The following is a 21,702-nucleotide window of genomic DNA, read 5'->3' on the forward strand; positions in this document are numbered from 1 at the left end:
GCAGCGCACTTTCTTATCAAGCAATCAAGGGTACCCTATTTCTGGAAGGCTTGGAATCGGGACGGGCACATTTACCGCAGAGGCCCAAGGGGTGCCGACCTCGCGATAGTCAAGGACGATCGATTCCCGCCGTCACAATGGCTACTGGATCGCGTCGTCGAAATACGGACGGATGCGTTAGTCGGTCCGGATTGTAACATTCAAAACCAAGCAAGGCCAGATGAAACGTTCAGTCTCGGAACTTTGTCCACCCACCTCTTTAATAAATAACTCGTTTCTTGCTCTTACTAGATATTCTGCCCAACTAACCGCCAAGACGGACCGGACAAGCGAAGGTTTCTCATGCTAGGTCTAGCATTGGCGGACGGCATGTTAAGTTTACTGCTTGTCCCAGTGTGCTGAAAGCTGATTGCTCTCGCATTTTCGCATTCGCTTGTTTAAGCAAGTCGAGGTCGATAATACCATCGAATTCTTTAAGGTTATTTAGAATAAAAAAGGGTATTTATACCCGTTACTCGTAGAGTAAGTCAGGGACTATAAGAGATACAAAGTTGAGATTAACCATGAAGAGTCTTGAGGTCCCTACGCAGCATCCTGCCACGCCCACTCTGACGCCCACAAATCGCGAAAAACATCACTGAAATCTCAGGAACTATTAGAGCTAGAAAGTTGAAATTCAGTATGTATAATCTTTAGATGCCAGCGCATCTTATAGTGGTACTACTATCCTGACATACCCACTCATATGCCCACAAGGCTCAAAACACAGTTTTCGGATTTTCTAGAAAAGCTGATATCTCGGTAACTATAAGAGATAGTTCCGATTAAGCATGATGCTCGCAATGCGAATTGCCGATCAAGCCACGCCCACACTAACGCCCACGAAACCCGAAAATCCAAAAATGAAAAAATCTCGAAAACTATAAGAGCTACAAAGTAGTGCTTAAGAATACTCATTTAAGAGATGCCTCTGCAACTTGCCACGAAGTTGCTTCCGGCCACGCCCACTCTAACGCCCACAAACCGCGGAAAACTGTGGCGTCTATAATATTATTATTAAGGCCTTAATTTTTAAATCGGAACCGATTTGAACCAGTCAAAGGAAACTCAAACTCCTTTGCAGCGCACTTTCTTATCAAGCAATCAAGGGTACGCTATTTCTGGAAGGCTTGGAATCGGGACGGGCACATTTACCGCAGAGGCCCAAGGGGTGCCGACCTCGTGATAGTCAAGGACGATCGATTCCCGCCGTCACAATGGCTACTGGATCGCGTCGTCGAAATACGGACGGATGCGTTAGTCGGTCCGGGTTGTAACATTCAAAATCAAGCAAGGCCAGATGAAACGTTCAGTCTCGGAACTTTGTCCACCCACCTCTTTAATAAATAACTCGTTTCTTGCTCATACTAGATATTCTGCCCAACTAACCGCCAAGACGGACCGGACAAGCGAAGGTTTCTCATGCTAGGTCTAGCATTGGCGGACGGCATGTTAAGTTTACTGCTTGTCCCAGTGTGCTGAAAGCTGATTGCTCTCGCATTTTCGCATTCGCTTGTTTAAGCAAGTCGAGGTCGATAATACCATCGAATTCTTTAAGGTTATTTAGAATAAAAAAGGGTATTTATACCCGTTACTCGTAGAGTAAGTCAGGGACTATAAGAGATACAAAGTTGAGATTAACCATGAAGAGTCTTGAGGTCCCTACGCAGCATCCTGCCACGCCCACTCTGACGCCCACAAATCGCGAAAAAACATCACTGAAATCTCAGGAACTATTAGAGCTAGAAAGTTGAAATTCAGTATGTATAATCTTTAGATGCCAGCGCATCTTATAGTGGTACTACTATCCTGACATACCCACTCATATGCCCACAAGGCTCAAAACACAGTTTTCGGATTTTCTAGAAAAGCTGATATCTCGGTAACTATAAGAGATAGTTCCGATTAAGCATGATGCTCGCAATGCGAATTGCCGATCAAGCCACGCCCACACTAACGCCCACGAAACCCGAAAATCCAAAAATGAAAAAATCTCGAAAACTATAAGAGCTACAAAGTAGTGCTTAAGAATACTCATTTAAGAGATGCCTCTGCAACTTGCCACGAAGTTGCTTCCGGCCACGCCCACTCTAACGCCCACAAACCGCGGAAAACTGTGGCGTCTATAATATTATTATTAAGGCCTTAATTTTTAAATCGGAACATTATTTCGCTATTTTTTTTTTATTATGAAGAAATTAAGGTTATAAGGCCTCACATGGTTTCTGACGTCACTATCAATTACTCAACATGCTTCCTCTGACAATAAGTGGCGCCTTGTGAATCTCCTCTAGCAAAATTAATATTTTAAAATTGTGTAAAACAGTAACTGGTATCTTATAGTCGCGGCACTCGTCTATAGCGTTTCCTCTTGTTTTTATTTTCTTTGTTATTCCAAAGGTAACGGTCGCCATTTTACGTCGTTATGTTCCAATTTATATTATAAAAAAAAAAAAAAATTAAAAATATTTCATTATTATTATTATTTCATGTATGTTCTTTATTCTTAGCTTCTTGATAAGTCAATTGTTTTAAGAGTTAGAAGCTCGAGGATACGCTGTCTATAAAATATCAGCAGTGGTCAATGCGATACATTTCTAAAACAGAGTACATTTAACTACACATCTTTACTTATATATAGATATATATATATTGCGCCAGTGATTTTTATTTTTTTTTACCGCTAATGCTTTTATTTATGCCGTCGGTTTGTTAGGTTTTTGATCAACAAAAGCTACTAAGCTACTAATCAATCTTATAAATTAAGACGATTATGCATGGACCTCTCACCTTAACCGCAGTAAACAGCTTTAAATATATTGTACTTTTGCCTCATATTTCGACATTGTTCTTTTAATTTCAGGAGAAAATCTAGGCTGCTTTGGAACGAGTAAGAAAAAGAAAGAAGGTACCAACAATCCCGAAGCTTTTGACGACTGCATTAACTTATAACCATTTGAACAAGGGATATGGATAATTATGGCAACCTGAAGTAGTTCAATACTATTTATCCTTATTGCAAAGATGTTCGAATCCAGAAACTCTCGAAGCCGCAGCTGGAGCAATTCAAAATCTATCTGCATGTTACTGGCAACCATGTGTTGATATTCGTGCAACAGTGCGTAAGGAAAAAGGTCTACCAATACTTGTGAAGCTTCTTAGAATGGAAGTGGATCGCGTAGTCTGTGCAGTAGCCACAGCACTTCGCAATTTAGCAATTGATCAACGAAACAAAGAACTTATTGGAAAGTATGCTATTCGAGACTTAGTACAGAAACTCCCATCTGGAAATTTACAACATGACCAAAATACTTCATATGACACAATAAGAGCTGTATTAGCCACAATTAATGAGGTTATTAAAAAAATCCCGAGTTTTCTCGTTCCTTACTAGATTTGGGAGGAATCGACCGGCTAATGATCATAACAAGACGAAAAGAAAAATATACCTCTTGCGTGTTGAAATTTGCTAGTCAAGTTTTATACACCATGTGGCAACATAACGAATTGCGAGAGGTTTATAAAAAGAACGGATGGAAAGAAAATGATTTTATAAGTAAACATTTTACAGCACAGAACACTCCGTCAAATTCACCAAACAACGTCAACAATACACTCAATAGACCAATGGCTTCACAAGGACGTACTCGCTATGAAGACAGAACTATACAGCGAGCAACAAGCAGCTCTATGCTGCTAAGGAATCCAGTGGATTATAAAATTATTATTATTTCTTAATTATTTCAGTACTAAAGATTATATGAAAAGTATTCAATTTTTAAATTATTCAAATAAAGCCTATTATTAAATCCCTTTGACCAAAAGGTTTTTACAGCATTTACCCAACATAATTGTAAAATATCACTATAATAAAAATGTAATCTGAAAACATAAAAAAAATGATAATTAATAGAAGCTGTTAATTTTTTAACTATTATTCGTTTATTTCTATTTTATTATAACTAAAGTTTTATGCACTTTCACAACATAAACATAAATCTACTTGCATCAACGGGGAATCACTTACTGCTCACTTTGTCAATCGAATAAATCGCATTAGTTACAATTTATGCTGAGAGGTGTTTTTTGGCCAGATAAACAAATTGTGGCGCGCCTGCTTAATCATGTATTAGGCTGTAGGCGGTAGATTTAACTTTCATTTTCATTGCAACAAAATTATCAAAAACAATTGCGCATAATTTACAGGGTACGCCATCATTTGTGGGCGGATTTAAGCATTGAATATTTTTCTCAAATATCGACCGATCAGCTTGATCAGACATGTTTTGAAAACGTCAAAACAGTAGAATTTTAACCATTGTTCCCTACAAGCTTAAACAACGCAATGAAATGGTGCAAATGTATATTGAAAATAACAAGTTAATTGTGTTAACTCAACGGGCATATCGTCAAATATATCCTCGCCAAAACGCTCCAAAAAAATACACTATCGTTTTTTGGTTAATTTTTCTCAATTTGGTACAGTGGCAGACCGTCCACATGCAGTTTATGAACGTGCAAGACGATCAGCTAATTTGGTAGAGGCAGTGAGAGTAAAAGTGGCCGAAGGCCCAGGAACGCATTTTAAAGAATGATTAACATTTCTTTCCGTATTAAGTGCAACTTTTGCTTACGGATAATCAACGTTGCTTGCAATACTGTCATATTGGGACGAAATTTCCCTGGACTTTTGATGTCGAAAAATGTCGATATCCACTGGCCACTGAGATCTGCCGATTTAACTTCTCCAGACTTCTTTCTGTGGGTTTATTTGAAGAGCAACGTTTTTGCCTGTAATCCTCAAATCCTTGACGAACTAAAGGACAGCATCCGTGCCGAAATGAGAGTCATACCGACCGATATTGTTTTTTAAATTGGTTTTGTTTTCCCTTAAACTTTAAATCGGCTCTTGAAATATGGCGCACCCTGTATTGTGTAATATAGTAACATTGTATTAAGGGTGATTATACGGCCACGTCCACCAAGCTCAAAAGGATTTTGTTTTTCTAGAAAGGCTGATATTTCGGTAACTAAAAGTGGTAGAAATTTGTGATTAAGCATGTAGTATTTTTGATGCCCCCCAATGCGTATTAGTTTTTCAACATTTAGCCACTCTTCTTCAATAGCATCATCATCGTTTTTTGCCGCTCTACTGGATGCTACGCTAGTGTAATTTTTTTTCTGCCTTTTCGCCGTTCTCTGATACATGATTAATCCTATGTTTTTATACCCTTTACTCGTAGAGTAAAAGGATGTACTTGATTCGTTGAAAAGTATGTAATACGTAGGAGGAAGCGTTTCCGACCCTATAAAATATATACTCTGGATCAGTATCAATAGCGAAGTTGATTAAGCCTTGTCCGTGTGTCTGTCCGTCCGTCAGGTCGGTATAGATAAAGACAGCAGACAGATTTTTAAAATCCATGCGCACGTCTACTCTAACGCCCACAAATCGCGAAAAGCTAAAATCGTTGAAATCTCAGGATCTATTAGAGCAGGAGAGTGGAAAAGAAAGTGAAATTTAGTATGTATAATTTTTGGGTGCCAGCGCATGTTATAGTAGTACCATTATCTGGCCACACCCACTGATAAGCTCACCAATCTCAGAAAAAAAAAAAAAAAGGTTTTTGCATTTTGTAGAAAAGCTGATATCTCATTAACTATAACTGATAGAAAGTTCGGATTAGCATGTTGGTTTTTATGCTGCCCCAAATGCGAATTGTGTTATCCCAACTAGCCACGCCCACCCCAACGCCCACAAAACACGGATAACCAAAAATGCAAAATTCTCGGGAACTATAAGAGATAGAAAGTTAGGCTTAAGAATAAGTGTTGATGCCACTGCAAATTGGCACGAGTTTTCATCCGGCCATGCCCACTCTAACGCCCCCAAAGCGCGGAAAACTGTGGCGTCTATAATATTATTATTAATTCCTTCGTTTGATCTTGTATAACTTATTTCTATTAATATCTACCGATTAACCAAAAAATGTTTTTAAATCGGAACATTTCGTTATTTATGAAGGAATTTAGGTTATAAGGCCTCACATGGTTTGTGACGTCACTATCAATTACTCAACATGCTTCCTCTGACAATAGGTGGCGGCTTGTGAATTTCCAACAGCAAAATTAATATTTTAAAATTGTGTAAAACAGTAACGGGTATCTTATAGTCGCGGCACTCGACCATAGCGTTTCCTCTTGTTTTATATGTGCGTTTCGTATAATTTGAGCGCTTCCCTGTTGAATTTTCGGATGATAATGTGTGCGAAAATCACATCAACATCCTCACTTAAATTTGCCTTTGTTCTGATTGAATCAAAAAACCATTTAATCTGTTTTGTTAAATCGTTGTCTAGAATGGGCAACTCCATTAAGCAATTCAGCTGATCTGAGAATATTTTTCTTACATTTTCATACCGCTTAGTTAATAGTTCCCAAGCGGCAGTATAATTTTCGGCAGAACCTGTCAGCAAGTGAATTCTTTAAATAATTCAGAAAATCACTCCCACTCTTTTCCTTCTAAAGAAAAGGTTGGAACCTGTATTTTTGGTAACAGGGGAAGTTCATCAACTCTATCCCTTACCAATACCCCATTATAACTTACTATGCTCACATCGGATCCTTTATTATCCTTTCGTCTAGGATGTCTTACACGTTTTTAATGTCAAATTCTAACTCTTCGACGGTTTCGTCAAAAGATAGCCATATTGAGTTTCCTTTAAATAATTGTTTAATTGTTCGACATTTTGGTCGAACACCTCCGCCAATTTGTGTGGGTCACTCTTTGCTACCTTTACCATTTTGGTTTTAGAACCAACTTTTAATTTTGCAAATTTACTTTTTAAGCTTTCAAAAACCCCACAAATCTCCCCAAACCATTTTTTGTTAAAATAGTCATGATCGACTACTCCACATTTTAATAACGAAGGAGGATTTGCTACGAGTCTAACTTTGAGGCTGTCTACTTTTGAAATACTTTCACTCGTTTATTGACCGGCTGCAATTACTCAAATTTCTGCTGTTAAGCTGTACTTCAAGGAGCTTTATAATGTCGGACAAACATTTTTTTTTAATATTTAAATATGGTATTTAGTTCTTTTTATACATATAATCTTATAATCTATTTCTCTATGTTTTGTTACGAAAAAATATTTTAAAAGTTAACTTCGATGACGTCTGCGAGATTGTGGCTTCGATGTTGTTTGATTGTAGTTTCGATATCGTTGTGATATTGTTGCTATAATGTTGTTGATAATGTTCCTGGCCTTGGTAACGTCCACGTCGCGTAACACACTCGTGTAATTTTGCAGAATTTTTGTGCCCTTTTAGCTTATTGACTATTTTTTTTAACAAGCTTCAAACTTGTGGATTTTTATATTCTCGGTCTCTTACCACTGCTGGGGGAAAACACAAGTATTATTTTATTTTATTTTTGAAACGAGATCACGAGATCATAGAATCTTACAATTGGGATTATTATCTTATTTCTGATAACCCACGGAGTGTTTTGTTTACCCAAAGACATTCTGTGACCTTTCCGCAGGAGGTTATTTTACATATAATGTGCGTATATTTTGTTTTAATCAAGTGGCTGCTATACTTATATTTAGATGTGTTCATGTTTGAACAGTTCCAGACCCAATAGACTTTGCGGTGACAAAAAACATTCCCCGCAATATAATAAGCGCCAAAGCGCGTACCTGTCGTCAAACCATACGCCAGTGCAAATAGCTCTTCTTCAAAGCACAAAAACTTTAGATCACCGCCACAGGCTGACGTAGCACAGAACCAACTGGTTAAAATATAAAAAGTATGTAAGCTCACACATTAAATTAAACCCTCAATTCAACTTCGCAGCGGAAATCGACTGCTCTACCAATACTCTTGAAAAATTTTCGTAGAGGCAACCACTATTTCAACACCACAAAGCAGAAAGGTGCAAACCATCCACTTAAGAAGTAATCTGCAAATTGAAGGGAACATAATGTCAACATTTCTCGATTTACCAAAGATTTTTTAAATCGGAACAATGTTTCGCTATTTATGAAGAAGTTTAGGTTATTAGGCCTCACATGGGCAGTGACGTCACTAGCAAGATGCTTCCTCTGACAATAAGTTGCGCCTTGTAAATTTCCATTAGATAAACGAAATCCACTCTCATTCCCCATATATATGTTTAGCATCGGAGAGCATCACGTCGGGGTCACCAAAAAGTTGAACAACTAATTTTTTAATTCCTGTAGAATAAATAAATAAACCGGGGCATTTCAATTTCCAAATTTTATTCCGATTTCAAATCAAACCAAATCAACTTCGCAACAAAACCACGCCAAATGCAAGAAGTACAAGCTTAACAACAAAAGCTTCGAGCTACAGCAGTTCTATAAAAGCTCCCAAAAGCATGCACTACAAAATAACACTAAAGCGCATCGAACGTGGGAGAACCAACACAAAATAAAAACTGCTGATAAGCCCCGCGGCTCATTCGCAGCAGTCTGGCGACGTATGTCGCCAGAGCATGTGCATCGTGAGAGCGTGGCAAGGGTGCAGATACGCTATAATTAGCTGAAGGACTGCGTACAGCGGTCCCTTGCAGACGACGGTTATTATCCTTATATAGCGACTCAATAATTCGGGTCTGCTTTCACATCATACTAGAAAAGCTGAGGGGTCCGTCTATTTCGCTGTATTCCTGTGAGTGGATCTGATCCTTGAAGGATCGAACATGTTCTTGATATTGGTCGTCTCGTGGGTAACCGTGTCCCTGGTGGTCTGCACCTCGATTCTGAGGCGGCACAATAAAAGGGATAGCTAAATAAGAGAGAGAGAAAAGCTTATGGAATGACCGCGCGGTGAGGAAAGAGATCACTTCACTTCTCTTTCATAGCGAACGGTTGTGTTTTTGACTTTTGCGTCTTCTCGAGCGATTTAATTATTGAATTAATCACCTCGTTTTTGCTACTTTTTTGCAAACGTTTATCTACTTGAAAAAAAACCGTCTTTTCGACTCCGCGTCGTGCCGTGCATTTATTGTTAGCTGTTTGCATAAAGCAACAACTGTGGTCTGTATTCTAACATATTTTTTTAACTTTTCTTTGTGCTATTAGTAACGGAACTTTCACCGCTTACCTCTCCAGCACAACATCTCTTTTCTATATCTCCCACCGGCTTGTAGCTCTCGAAAACAAACTCTCTCTCCCTCTCTTATACAACTTGTACTCTCTTATAACGCCTCTCTCTCGCTAACACTCTCTCGCTTACTCTCTTGCCCCTAACTGTTTCTCTCAAACTCCCTTTCTTCTTCCCTATAATACTTTCTGGCACAGTGGTTTACATCTTACTAATTATTTGCCAAAATGTCTGATATTATCTGTTGCATTCAAAAATGCAATAAAATTGTGTCGGTTGACCAAGTATGCGTCCACTGTTGGCTGTGTGATAACATTGCGCACTCCTAGTGTGCAGGGTTTAAGTCAGACACCATTCCGGATGCTTTGGGTCGTTGTGACTCTGGCTTACACTTCTGTTGTGACAGATGTCGTGAGGCCCAGAAGGAAATTAGATCTTTTATGCGGCAGACTAAAAATGAGTTCGGTCAGGTATTGGTTGCTTTTCGAAAAGCTAACGACCTGTTTTCTGCGCTGGACACTCAGTTCAACAATTTACAATTGTTTAATGAGTCTCCTAAGCGCAAAAAAACGTGCCGTTTGCCGCCGGCGGTTACCGCCAGTAATGCAAATAACTCCCTTCTCCCTCCGTCTGATGTTCAACAGTCTCCTTCATTGTCACCGCTGCCGTCTACCACTCCAATCGTGACGACACCGGTAACAGCCCATATTTCGGATCCCGAAAATGTTGCTAAGGTGCGTAGGCATTTGTCCGATGAGCAGTCCGAGGTAGTCGCATTGGACCCTCCCGTGCCAAATGTTCTACAAGCCCAAAAGAATTTATCCGTGACTCACCAGAGGAACTTAGGGTCCGGATTACCGGCACCCACTGGTAGCGTGGGTTTTTGTTTCCCGGCTTTCCCCTGATACATCGGAATCGGACATCTTAGCTTACATTCAAGCAAAACTTAAAGTCGATATTAGGGTGGAAAATATCACTAAATATAAATTTTCCTACGCTAGGAACGTGGCATCTTTCAAGATCCGTGTTCCTCAGATGCTGAAAATTACAGAGGTATATCTAAACTATCATCAATTCCGAAACTTTTCGAAAAAATTCTTGTGCCTCACTTGCAGCACCAGTGTAGATCTGTCATATCTCCATGCCAGCATGGCTTTATGAAACCACGGTCTACCACTACCAATCTTCTGGAACTAACATCCTTCGTGATCACTGGTTTCCAAAATAAACTTCAGACGGATGTCATTTACACTGACTTCAGTAAAGCGTTTGACTCTGTGAATCACGGCCTTCTTTTAGAAATCGGTCTTATCGGTTTTCCTACTGATCTCCTGGGTTGGATTGGCAGTTACCTCACAGGTAGAACGCAACGATTTCTTTTTAAAAATTCAGTGTCTGCTTTAGTCTATGCTTCCTCCGGGGTCCCTCAGGGGAGCCACCTTGGAAATTTACTTATTACTTTATTAATTTATGACCATCCCTTGGTTGTTAATGACTCTCTAGTACTTATGTATGCAGATGATGTCAAACTCTGCCTGCAATATACCGATGCCTCCTACCAGGTGAAACTGCAGTCTGACCTTAATAATTTTCAAAACTGGTGCTCTGCAAACTTATTAAATCTTAATGGCTCTAAGTGCAAATCAATGACCTTCTGTCGCCTAAGACCTAAAGCTGCCACTTATACTTTGCATGGTGTAGCTCTGGAAAGAATTAATGCAGTTGAAGATCTTGGCATCCTACTCGATGCAAAACTTAAGTTTTCCGACCATATTTCCTCTATGGTTAATAAAGCTAGAGGAGTTCTTGGTTTCATTAAAAGGTGGTCAAAGGAATTTAACGACCCCTATGTTACCAAAACACTTTTTATTTCTTTGGTTCGTCCGATTCTTCCATCCAGAAGAATTTTTTAATAATTGCTCTCCGCGGTCTCAACTGGGACGCAAATATACACCTTCCGTCTTATAAAAGTAGACTCTTACTAATCAATTTGCCATCCCTCGCTAATAGTAGGACGATGCTTGGGGTAATCTTTATACATAATCTTCTTAAGGGTGAAATTGATAGCCAGGCCCTTCTAGGCCGCTTGAATATCCATGTACCCCTTAGGATTACTAGAAACTATATTCCTCTATCCTTAGAGCATTGTAGTTCGAACTTTGCCCAACATGAACCATTTCGGGTACTATGTTCAACCTACAATAATTTTTATAAAATTACTTCTAACTCTTCTCCTAACTATTTGAAAGTTTCGATACTAATCCATTTAGCACAAAACTAACTTTCCTCGTATCTTTCCTAATCCACTCGGATCTATCCCCGTGTTCCGAGCCGTACGTCAGATGGCAGCGCCCTCCGGTCGGTTGGGTGGGAGGTGGGTTGCACGTCAAGCAACGGGAGTCGAGCGAAAAAAAAAGCCCTGCTGAGTGTGGCGCAATGATGGGAACGAGAGGAAGACCAAGAGCAGGAGGAAGGCAGTTGAGAAGAGCCGTCAGGAGTCAACAGACGTAAAAAAGATCATTGCGACTCGCTGCGCGTTGCCAAATACAAAATGACAGACGAAATCCACTCTCATTCCCCATATATATGTTTAGCATCGGAGAGCAATCACGTCGGGGTCACCAAAATGTTGAACAACTAATTTTTTGTTTGCTGTAGAATAAATAAACCGGGGCAGTTCAATTTCCAAATTTTATTCCGAGTTCAAATCAAACCAAATCAACTCCGCAACAATACCACGCCAAATGCAAGAAGTACAAGCTTAACAACAAAAGCTTCGAGCTACAGCAGTTCTATAAAATCTCCCAAAAGCATGCACTACAAAATAACACTAAAGCGCATCGAACGTGGGAGAACCAACACAAAATAAAAACTGCTGATAAACCCCACGGCTCATTCGCAGCAGTCTGGCGACGGGCGGCTCACTCGCAGCAGTCTGGCGACTTATGTCGCCAGAGCATGTGCATAGTGAGAGCGTGGCAAGGGTGGAGGTACGCAATAATTGGCTGAAGGACTGTACCTTGGCCGTGCTGGAGGCTGGGGTAATGTTAAAACGCGCCACGACGCTCGCGAGTGTTATCTAATTCCTGCTCCAATTCACGTACGAGCTCAAATTCATGAATCTTGGCATTTAGACCGGCAATACGAACACGATTTGACCGCAACTCTTCGATGGACTTGTGCATAGAGCTATATGTGCGAACAGCGGTCCCTTGCAGCCGACGGATATTATCCTTATATAGCGACTCAATAATTCGGGTCTGTTTTCACATCATACTCGAAAAGCTGAGGGGTCCGTCGATTTCGGTGTATTCCTGTGAGTGGATCTGATCCTTGAAGGATCGAACATGTTCTTGATATTGATCGTCTCGTGGGTAACCGTGTCCGTGCTGTGGTCTGCACCTCGATGCTGAGGCGGCACAATAAAAGGGATAGCTAAATAAGAGAGAGAGAGTAGCTTATGGAATGAGAGCGCGGTGAGGAAGGAGAGTAAAAGCCCTGCTGAGTGAGGCGCAATGATGGGAAAGAGCGGAAGACCAAGAGCAGGAGGAAGGCAGTTGAGAAGAGCCCTCAGGAGTGAACAGACGTAAAAGAGATCATTGCGACTCGGTGCGCGTTATGAAACACAAAATGACAGACGAAATCCACCCTCATTCCCCGATTGGAAAATAGCTGGCGCAGCAGCATGGTGCAAAACGGCAAATATGATTTAAAGTGAACATCCGCAAGAAGGTACATCCTTGCTCATGACGCTCCGCAAATTCCTGCTCGGTGGTGCATCGCAGTGGCTGTCGCAAATTTGTTTTCTTCAAATAAGCTGGTCGCTATTCCAAGAATTGTTCATGGAACGCTACGGATGCCTCTCGATGTATTCCAGTCGATTAATTACGTCATTATTGATCACACATAAAAACGCGGGTTGCAGCTGCAAGACAACTCAAGGCGCTCACGTTCAGCCGAAAAAAAGGTTTAAAATGCAGACGCCGATTAGATGCCATAATTGCGGAAACATGGACATAAGGCAATGGAGTGTCGCAGAGAGATCAGAAGGGCGAAACCAGACTAGACCAGGCCAAAGCAACAACAGATTGATAATGGTGCGAGAGAGATCAACGATGACTTTTTTCAAGTGTGGCGACGTTGGACGTATCGCGCCAGTGTGTACGAGGGGACCAGCCACAGCAAGCCGAAGCAGCAACAAAAGAAGGGTGGACTTGTGTGCATTAATCAGCCTAACGAGACTGCAATTCTATTTGGTGAGAAATTTCCATTTTTTTTCGATTCGGGATCTGAATGCTCCCTGGTAAAAGAGACAGTCGGCGTGAAGCTAGACGGAAATATTCAAAAGCAACAAGCAAATTCTGACCACCATACAAATCTCTGAATTTAACTTTGAATTGTCATTTCACGTAATAGATAATAAGTACCTGTGCCTTAAGCATGATGTGATAATTAGACAAGACATATTTGAATTTGGTTTTGGAGTAATGTTTGAAAGAGATAGATTCAATATCTACAGAACTCAAACTGTATTATCTCTAAATAACGATAAAAATGTAAATACGATAGATTATAAAAGTAATCTAAATATGGATTTAAATGATAGTGATAAGTCAAAACTAATCGACATTGGTGGTATTCCAAATAGACGCTTTAGAAATTTGTTCAGTAGACGGAAACAAGACTGTTCAAACCGACCATATTGTCTTGTAGAGATCGAGAAAGACTAGTGAAAGAACAGCAGGTCCCCCTTCTCTAGACCAATGTTACTACTAAGAGAAAAATGCGGCAGTGATAGACTATGCATAGATTATCGAGAACTCAACGCAAATACTGCGGCAGATAGATACCTCTTGCCATTAATATCAGACCAAATAGGTCGCCTGCAAAGCGGTAAATACTTCTCCAGCCTAGACATGGCCAGTGGTTTCTATCAGGTGCCCATTCACCCCGATTCGGTTGAGCAAACTGCATTTGTGACCCCAAAGGGTCAATATGAATTTTTAGCCATGCCCTTCCGTCTCAAAAACGCTTCGTCTGACTTTCCACGTGCCGTAGTTCGAGTTTTAGGGGATTTGATTAAAAGATATGCAGTCGTCTACATCGGTGACGTATTAATTGTTTCTAATACTATGGAGAAATCATTTGACAGATTGGAGACAGTGTTAAGTCGGGTTTTTCCTTTAATATTAAAAAGTGTATATTTTGGCAAACCGAGATAGAGTACTTAGGTTTTCTTATAAGAGATGGCAAGCTAAAACCCAATCCTAGAAAAATACAAGCACTGACCCAACTGCCCAAACTAGAATCAAGATCACACAAACTAGACAGTTCATAGGTTTAGCATCTTGCTTTACAAAATGTGTACCTCATTTCTCAGAAGTGATGATGCCTCTTTATCAGCTAATTTCAAAGCTAAGCGAATTTGACTGGAAAATTATTAAGGTGCTAACTAGTGACCCCGTGTTGATTATGTTTGATCCCAACTTACCAATATAGCTGCATACGGATGCTAGCGCCAATGGGTATAGCGCTATGCTATTACACAGGGTAGATGATAAGCGCCGCGTAGTTGAGTTGGAAGGTTGTCAGCACTGTTTCCTGCGAGTGAGTCTTCCCACTTCGCCTTTGTGACAGGATCCACTTTTTGAAAGATGATCTGGATGAGGAGGCATCCTTGAATTTCGTCCGCCGTCCGAAACTCATGAGGGCCCGCATAAGACCATTGAATCGGTCGGATTACTCGAGGAGTTGCGACCCGGATCGACTACCCTTAGCTGCAGGATCTCGTTGATGTGAGCCTCGAATACTAACCGTCGATTACTAAAACGGTTGCGCAAAAGGTCGAGGTTAGTTAGCGTCAGTAATCTCCAACGCTCTCACATTCTCTAAGGCTGACTCCAGCAGATATGAAATGACCCACCTGAGCTTCTCCATCTTGGGCAAGTGAGGATGGCTGCTAATCGTCGTCTTAAATAGGGCTCAGAAATCAAGCCACTTGGCATAGCCACCGCTGAAGGCGTGCTTGGAGTGGGTAATATACCAGCACCACTGGTATCATCCAAAAGCGTAGAGTGGGCAGCAACTCTTCTGGAGCGCTTAGCACCTGGATGTCGACGTGCACGTCCGTGGCTAGCTGAGAGAATTTCCAACACTTCCGATTTTGCTAACGGCAGTTTAATTTCCAACTTTTATTACGAGTTGAAATCAAATCAAATCAACTCCGCAACAAAACCAAAGAAGTACAAATGCAAGAAGTACAAGCTTAACAACAAAAGCTTCGAGCTACAGCAGTTCTACAAAAGCTCCCAAAAGCGCATGCGCTACAAAATAACAGTAAGGAGAGAGATTCTTGAGGTCCCTGCCACATCCTGCCACACCCAGTCTAGTTCCCACTAATCACGAATTACTAAAATCGTTGAGTCTCAGAACCTATTAGAGCTAGAAAGTTGAGATTAGGTATGTATAATTTTGAGATGCTATCGCATCTTAACATTAGCACGCCACACCCACTCATATGCCCTGGACTATAGAGTTTCTTCTTGTTTATGATGCCCCAATGCGAATTGCTTTTTCCCATCTAGCCAAGTCCACGAGAGTTCTCACTCCACCTCGACGAGAGTTTTCATCTGGCTGGGTCCACTTTAACGCACACAAACCGCGGAAGCTGTGACGTCCATAATATTATAATGTATATCTTCGTTTGACCTTGTATGACAAGTTTTTTGTAATATCTATCGATTTACCAAAGATTTTTCAAATCGGTACATTTTTCACTATTTATGAAGAAATGTACGTTATAAGGCCTCAAATGGACAGTAACTTCCCCATCAGTTAGTAAACATGCTTTTATGACAAAAGGTTGAGCTTCGTCCATTTACACTAGCAAAATAAATAATTAAAAATTGTGTAAAACAGTAACAGGTATCTTTTTTAATACAGTAAACAATTTTTTTTCCAAAAATAACGAGTATAAGTATGTATTACACTGGTGACTAGGAAAAACACATATATTAAACACATATGGGTAAATAAAAGTGATAAACCCGAGGAAATGCAGAAATTGACGGCGTGTAAAATTTTACTAGCATTGCTTACTGACACAACCACAGAACGTCGAGGGTGTCACTTTTAGACTCTAAAAAACAGCAAGAAAAGAATAACACAACCGAAAGCTTTCCGTGTTTTGTGTTTTTGCATTTCGTCACTCACAGTAAGCGTCGATTCTATTTTACCAGACACCCAAACATTTTACATAGATAAGTGAACAATGCACTCAAGGCAAATGTAAGAACAGCAACGATAGATCACAAACACTCATGTTTTACAGTTATAGTTTCAAGTGTCTTCAACTTTTATGCATGGGCAGGGCATTGAGCAATGATCGCTGGATTGTTTTGTAGTCGTTTTATTTTAGTTGTTTATTGATGCCTTAGAAGGAAGAACATAAGGAAAGATGTGTTATGACAAAATTTTACTTTCCATTGTTAAGAAAGAGGGAAGTGTCGTGAAAGGGTGGCTATTTTACAGCACCTGCCGAAGTGCTGGTATTTGTAGCTGGCCACACATTAATTTTGTCTCGGCATAAATGACATCAATGCAACCAGAAGCAAAGCAGAAGCTATGAAAAAATGCAGTCAATGGATTGTCCAAGACTGTCAGATGTGGATGACTTGCTGCCTAGTCCATCAACGTTCAGTCGAAAGGTCCGCAAGACCCTTGGCTATCACAATAAAGTATAAAAAAAAACAACGTTCTTGGTGATTTAATTTTGGGTCTTAAGTCAATGGAATCAGAGAAAAGCACCGCAGAAAACATTTTAACTGAAATTAAAAGAGTGTTCTCAAAATTTATTATGATAACATTGAGGGGAACAAATTTGTAACAGATAGAGGCAGAAACTTTATAAATACATCAGGCTTGACTACATCAGTCATCTTTTGAATAATTGTAAAGGACAATCATTTACAGAAACAACCGATCTAGACAAAACAGTGACGCCAATTTGCAGCATAAGTTTAACACTTCTTTAAAGAGTTCATGCCCAAAAAGGTGGAACTCCAACTACGCAGTACTGAAATCTAACGACGATAATTGAGTGGCTGTTAACACTATATTAAGCGAGAAAGGACCCGAAAGATTGATGGATGTCAATAGGTCAATTTGAAATTTTAGTTGTGTTGCTGCAATCCTTCGAAAGAATTTTTAAAGAACTTCAAACTTGCAGCACGCCTTCAATTTGTTTTGCGCTGCCTTAAAGTATAACAAGAGGAAACGCTATAGTCGTGTGTCGCGACTATAAGATTCCTTCAGTTTGTGGGCGTGGCCGGATGAAAAATCGTGACAAGTTGCAGTGGCATCTCTAAAATACGTGTTCTTAAGGCTAGCTTTCTAGCTCTTATAGTTCCCGAGATTTTCGCATTTTTGGGTTTTCGGGTTTTGTGGACGTGGCTTTATCGGAAAAAAAACTTGCGCTGCGTATGGACCTTAAGAATCATCATATTTAATCTCATCTTCCTATATCTCATAGTTCCTGAGATCTCTGCGTTCATACGGACAGACAGACGGACATGGCTCAATCGTACTGATCAATAAGTATCCTTCTACCTGTTACACACTTTTAAACGAATCTAGTATAACCTTGTACTTTACAAGTAACGGGTATAAAAATGTATATGCTATGTGCACCCAATATACCAGATATCTCATGAATTGCCACATTAAAAGAAACAACAAAAACAAAAGTTGTTTTCATATGGTCAACATATTTGTCCATTAGGCACAAGGTGGCTTTTTTTCTGTCACTGACCTTAAGATCCGTATCAAAACAAGAATTTTTTCCCAACATTAGTTGCTGCACCATCAATTAACAGCTCAAGACAATCTCCAATAGAAGAAATAAAACAATATTGTAGAGAAAGGGTTATTTTAAGTCAGGATTTTTGTATTGCAGTGGTGGAGAGTAAATGGAAACCTTTCCCTCTTCTGTCAAAGGTGACATTGAAGTAGTGCAACTGCAAGTAGTGCACCGGATTTTTCATTCGCAGGGATTTCATTACTGAATAGCGGATTAGATTGGCTCCAACATCGGGTATACTTATTCTTAGGGTGAACCCTTGCCGTTCTCTGCTCACAACCATGTGAAACCTTCCAATTTAAATATATTAATGCATATTAAGTTATTGCGGAAACCAGGTTGCAACCTCTGGATTTGGTTTTATTGCCCGACTTCATATTTCATTAAGGACGGCTAAACCACAAGTTTAGACGTTACATAATTACCCAGACATGTAATATCTCTTTCTAAGAGAGGTAAACTTATCCAAGTTCAAGTGTGCAACAACGCCCATTTCGGAATAGCGATTGTCTTATAAAAATTTTCCCCTTACCTAATGTACCAAAACAATATGAAAGGACTATACTGGCAATATTCTGTATAATTACATATAAACTGTAGCCTACTGCAAGAAATTATTTTGACGATTTTTTTACTTACTTGTGTATTTCTGGAGAATCATATGACACCAGCCGAACTAAAGCAGGTATTCCTCCGAGGCATCTGGTTCGTTGCTTGTTTGGGTCATCCATGTAGCATAAGTGTTGTAAATATGCTGTTGCATTTATTTGCCTTTATTGCACTGTTTGGATTGCTTAAAAAACTTATAACTTCCGACAAATTCGAATCTCGCCACCTCATTGTTGGGCAAATTTCATTTTCTGATTCTTCAAGATATTTATCTTTTTCTCCAAGCTTTTGAGGCATGGTATTATACGAACTCATGGCGAATTGGGGTAGTTTAAATTCTACTGAATTTTCAAAGGTTCGAATTTGCGAATCCGAGGTTTCTTCGGACTCATTAAAGTTATCATTAAAAGGCCGTCCAGAAAATGATTTAATGTTTGATATTGTGCTTTGAACTCCTGCGTAATTAGCTTCAGACTTATAGCAGTAAGGCACAACTGATTCATCTGTGTACTCAGAGGCTATACCACAAGGTATTCCAGCTACACCATATTCTGTGGTGTCTCACCGATGCAGTTAACGAGTTATTTTCCATACCAGGAATAGAAATATCTAGATTTGTAGAAAGTATGTAACAGATATAAGGAAGCGTTTCCGACCCTATAAAGTATACATATTCTTGATCAGGATTAATAGCTAAGTCGATTGAGGTATGTCCGTCTGTCCATCCGTCCGCCCGTATGAACGCTGAGATCTCATGAACTTTAAGAGATAGGAAGTTGAGATTAATCATGAAGATTCTTGAGGTCCATACGCAGCGCAAACCCCCTGCCACGCCCAATCTAACGCCCACAAATCACGAAAAACTAAAACTGCTAAAATCTCGGGAACAATTCGCGTGTGATTTAACAGCCATTAGTGCCCATATTATAATGTATTTTATATAATGTAGAAAAATATAGATGGATATAGAAAATATAAAAAGGTAAAAAAGGTCGGGAGTCTAGCGAAGGATGGTTAGCAAGATTGTCTTTGTAGAGCACCCTCCCTCTAATTAAGACCGTTGTCCCCAGGTCTGCTTCAATAGTATTTTGCTAGGGCTAAGACGCTATGGTTGGTAGGGAGTGTTTACTACTCCGCGTTTACAACATCTTGTAATGCTTCCATCCGTTTTTCCCGGTTGGGGGTTCTGATTATGTTCCTGACGTGGTCTTAAACAAGATGAATGTTTTCACCGAGAAACTATTTCTGTCCTCGATTATTATTTGGTTTCGGAAGCAGTTTACTGGGTTGTCGGTTGTCTCGATGGTGTATGTCAGGGACTCGTCGCTATGAATGGTGGCTACCTCCGATTCCTGCCCGTCTTCCAGGGTGTTAATGTTTTGGCGAGATAATGCGTCTGCAAAGAAATTTTCTTTTCCTGGTTTATAAATCAGTTTTGCACCATGATCGTCAATAGTCCCTTTCCAACGCTTCAGTTTTGCATTAGGATTTTTTTCTGAGACGGCAAAGGTAAGTGGTTGATGATCGGTAAAAATCTGAAACACTTTTGCTCCATATAGGTTTTTAAGTGCCCAAACGATGGCAAGGAGCTTTCGCTCATTGGCTGCGTAATTTTTTTCGCTATCACGTAGGGCGCGTGATATCATTGTGATTGGGCGGCCATCTTGGAATAGTATTGCCCCTAGTCCGAAGCCTGATGCGTCAGTAGCTAAGTCGAATGGCCTCTTAATGTCTGGATATGAGAGCAAAACGTCCTCCGATGCCAAGATTTCCCTCAGTCTGTCAAACGTTTCTCTCTGTTCCTTGGTCATGTTGATATCAATCTTTATCGTTTGATATTTACTAACCTTCCCTTCGCTTGACGGGGGTCTTGCGATGGTCGCGAAGTTTTTAATGAAGCACCTGTAGTAGCTTGCTAGCCCCAGAAAAGATCTCAGGTCAAAAAGTGTTTTTGGTGGAGGAAATTCCTTAATAGCTTTTACCTGTTCAGGTGAAGTTTGCAGTCCCCCTTGTGTCACTATGAAGTCCAGGTAGTCGACGCTCTCTTTAAAGAACTTCGATTTCTCTTGGGATAATCTCATACCTGCTTCTAAAAGCTTGGTTAAAACCCAGTCCACGTCCTTGATGTGGTCCTCTTTTGTTTTTGAGAATATTATAACGTCGTCTACATAAACGTAGCATATTTTTGAGATTCCCACTCTAAGGACGTCATCGATAGCCCTTTGGCAGTCGTGCACATGCACTGGTTTCATACGGTCGTGTTAAGCTCCTAATCAGTGATCTCGAACTTTTTCTGTGGTGCTTATCTGCACACAATCTATTTTTAGACATCGTCCGCCGGTGTCTTTACCGAGTTCGACTAATTTATCACCCGAACGAAAGTGTAAGCGTTGTGTTCGACTTTGCCCATTGGGCTAGGTCTGGTCTCTCGCTCATGCACCAACTGCCAGCGAGAGAAAAGAAGTAAAGAATTTTGTTTATATTGCACCTTATTTCTATTATTTTCCTAATCGAAAAATATTGTAAATTAATATATGGATAGCAACACATCTTTTCATTCGATGCTTTCGAAAGAGCCGTCCGGAATTGAGAAGATGAAAGAGGTCGCTGGCCAATCTCCAGCGGAATTACGAGCCAAGCTTGCAAGAGATTTGGCTAGACGACATTTGGACACCCTACGGGAACAAAACGCAGATGCTGTTAAAACTAGCTCTGCAACACCCGTAACTAACACCGTTAAAGCTACAAGTGGCAGTTTTGGCACCACCACGTACACCGTTGCAGCTTCTTCTCGTATGAGTCCAGTTTCTACAGCAGAATTGTCTTTGGGGACTTATAATTTCTCAGCAGTACCAGCTATGGGGTGCTCGTTTCAAGCACCAAGTACCTCTCTTCGCAGAAAACGAAACCAGCCGACATAAAGAACAGTAAATCGAATGTAAACAAGGCCAGAATCGCTTGCTCAAATCAGGCTTCGACGTCTAATGGACTGAGCAACAACCGCTTCGCACGTTTAGCTGAGGAAATAAACTCTATTGGGGAGATGGAGACGAATGAGGAGTCGT

Source organism: Drosophila eugracilis, unplaced genomic scaffold, assembly GCF_018153835.1.
Source record: "Drosophila eugracilis isolate 14026-0451.02 unplaced genomic scaffold, ASM1815383v1 contig_2062, whole genome shotgun sequence".
Lineage (NCBI taxonomy): Eukaryota > Metazoa > Arthropoda > Insecta > Diptera > Drosophilidae > Drosophila > Drosophila eugracilis.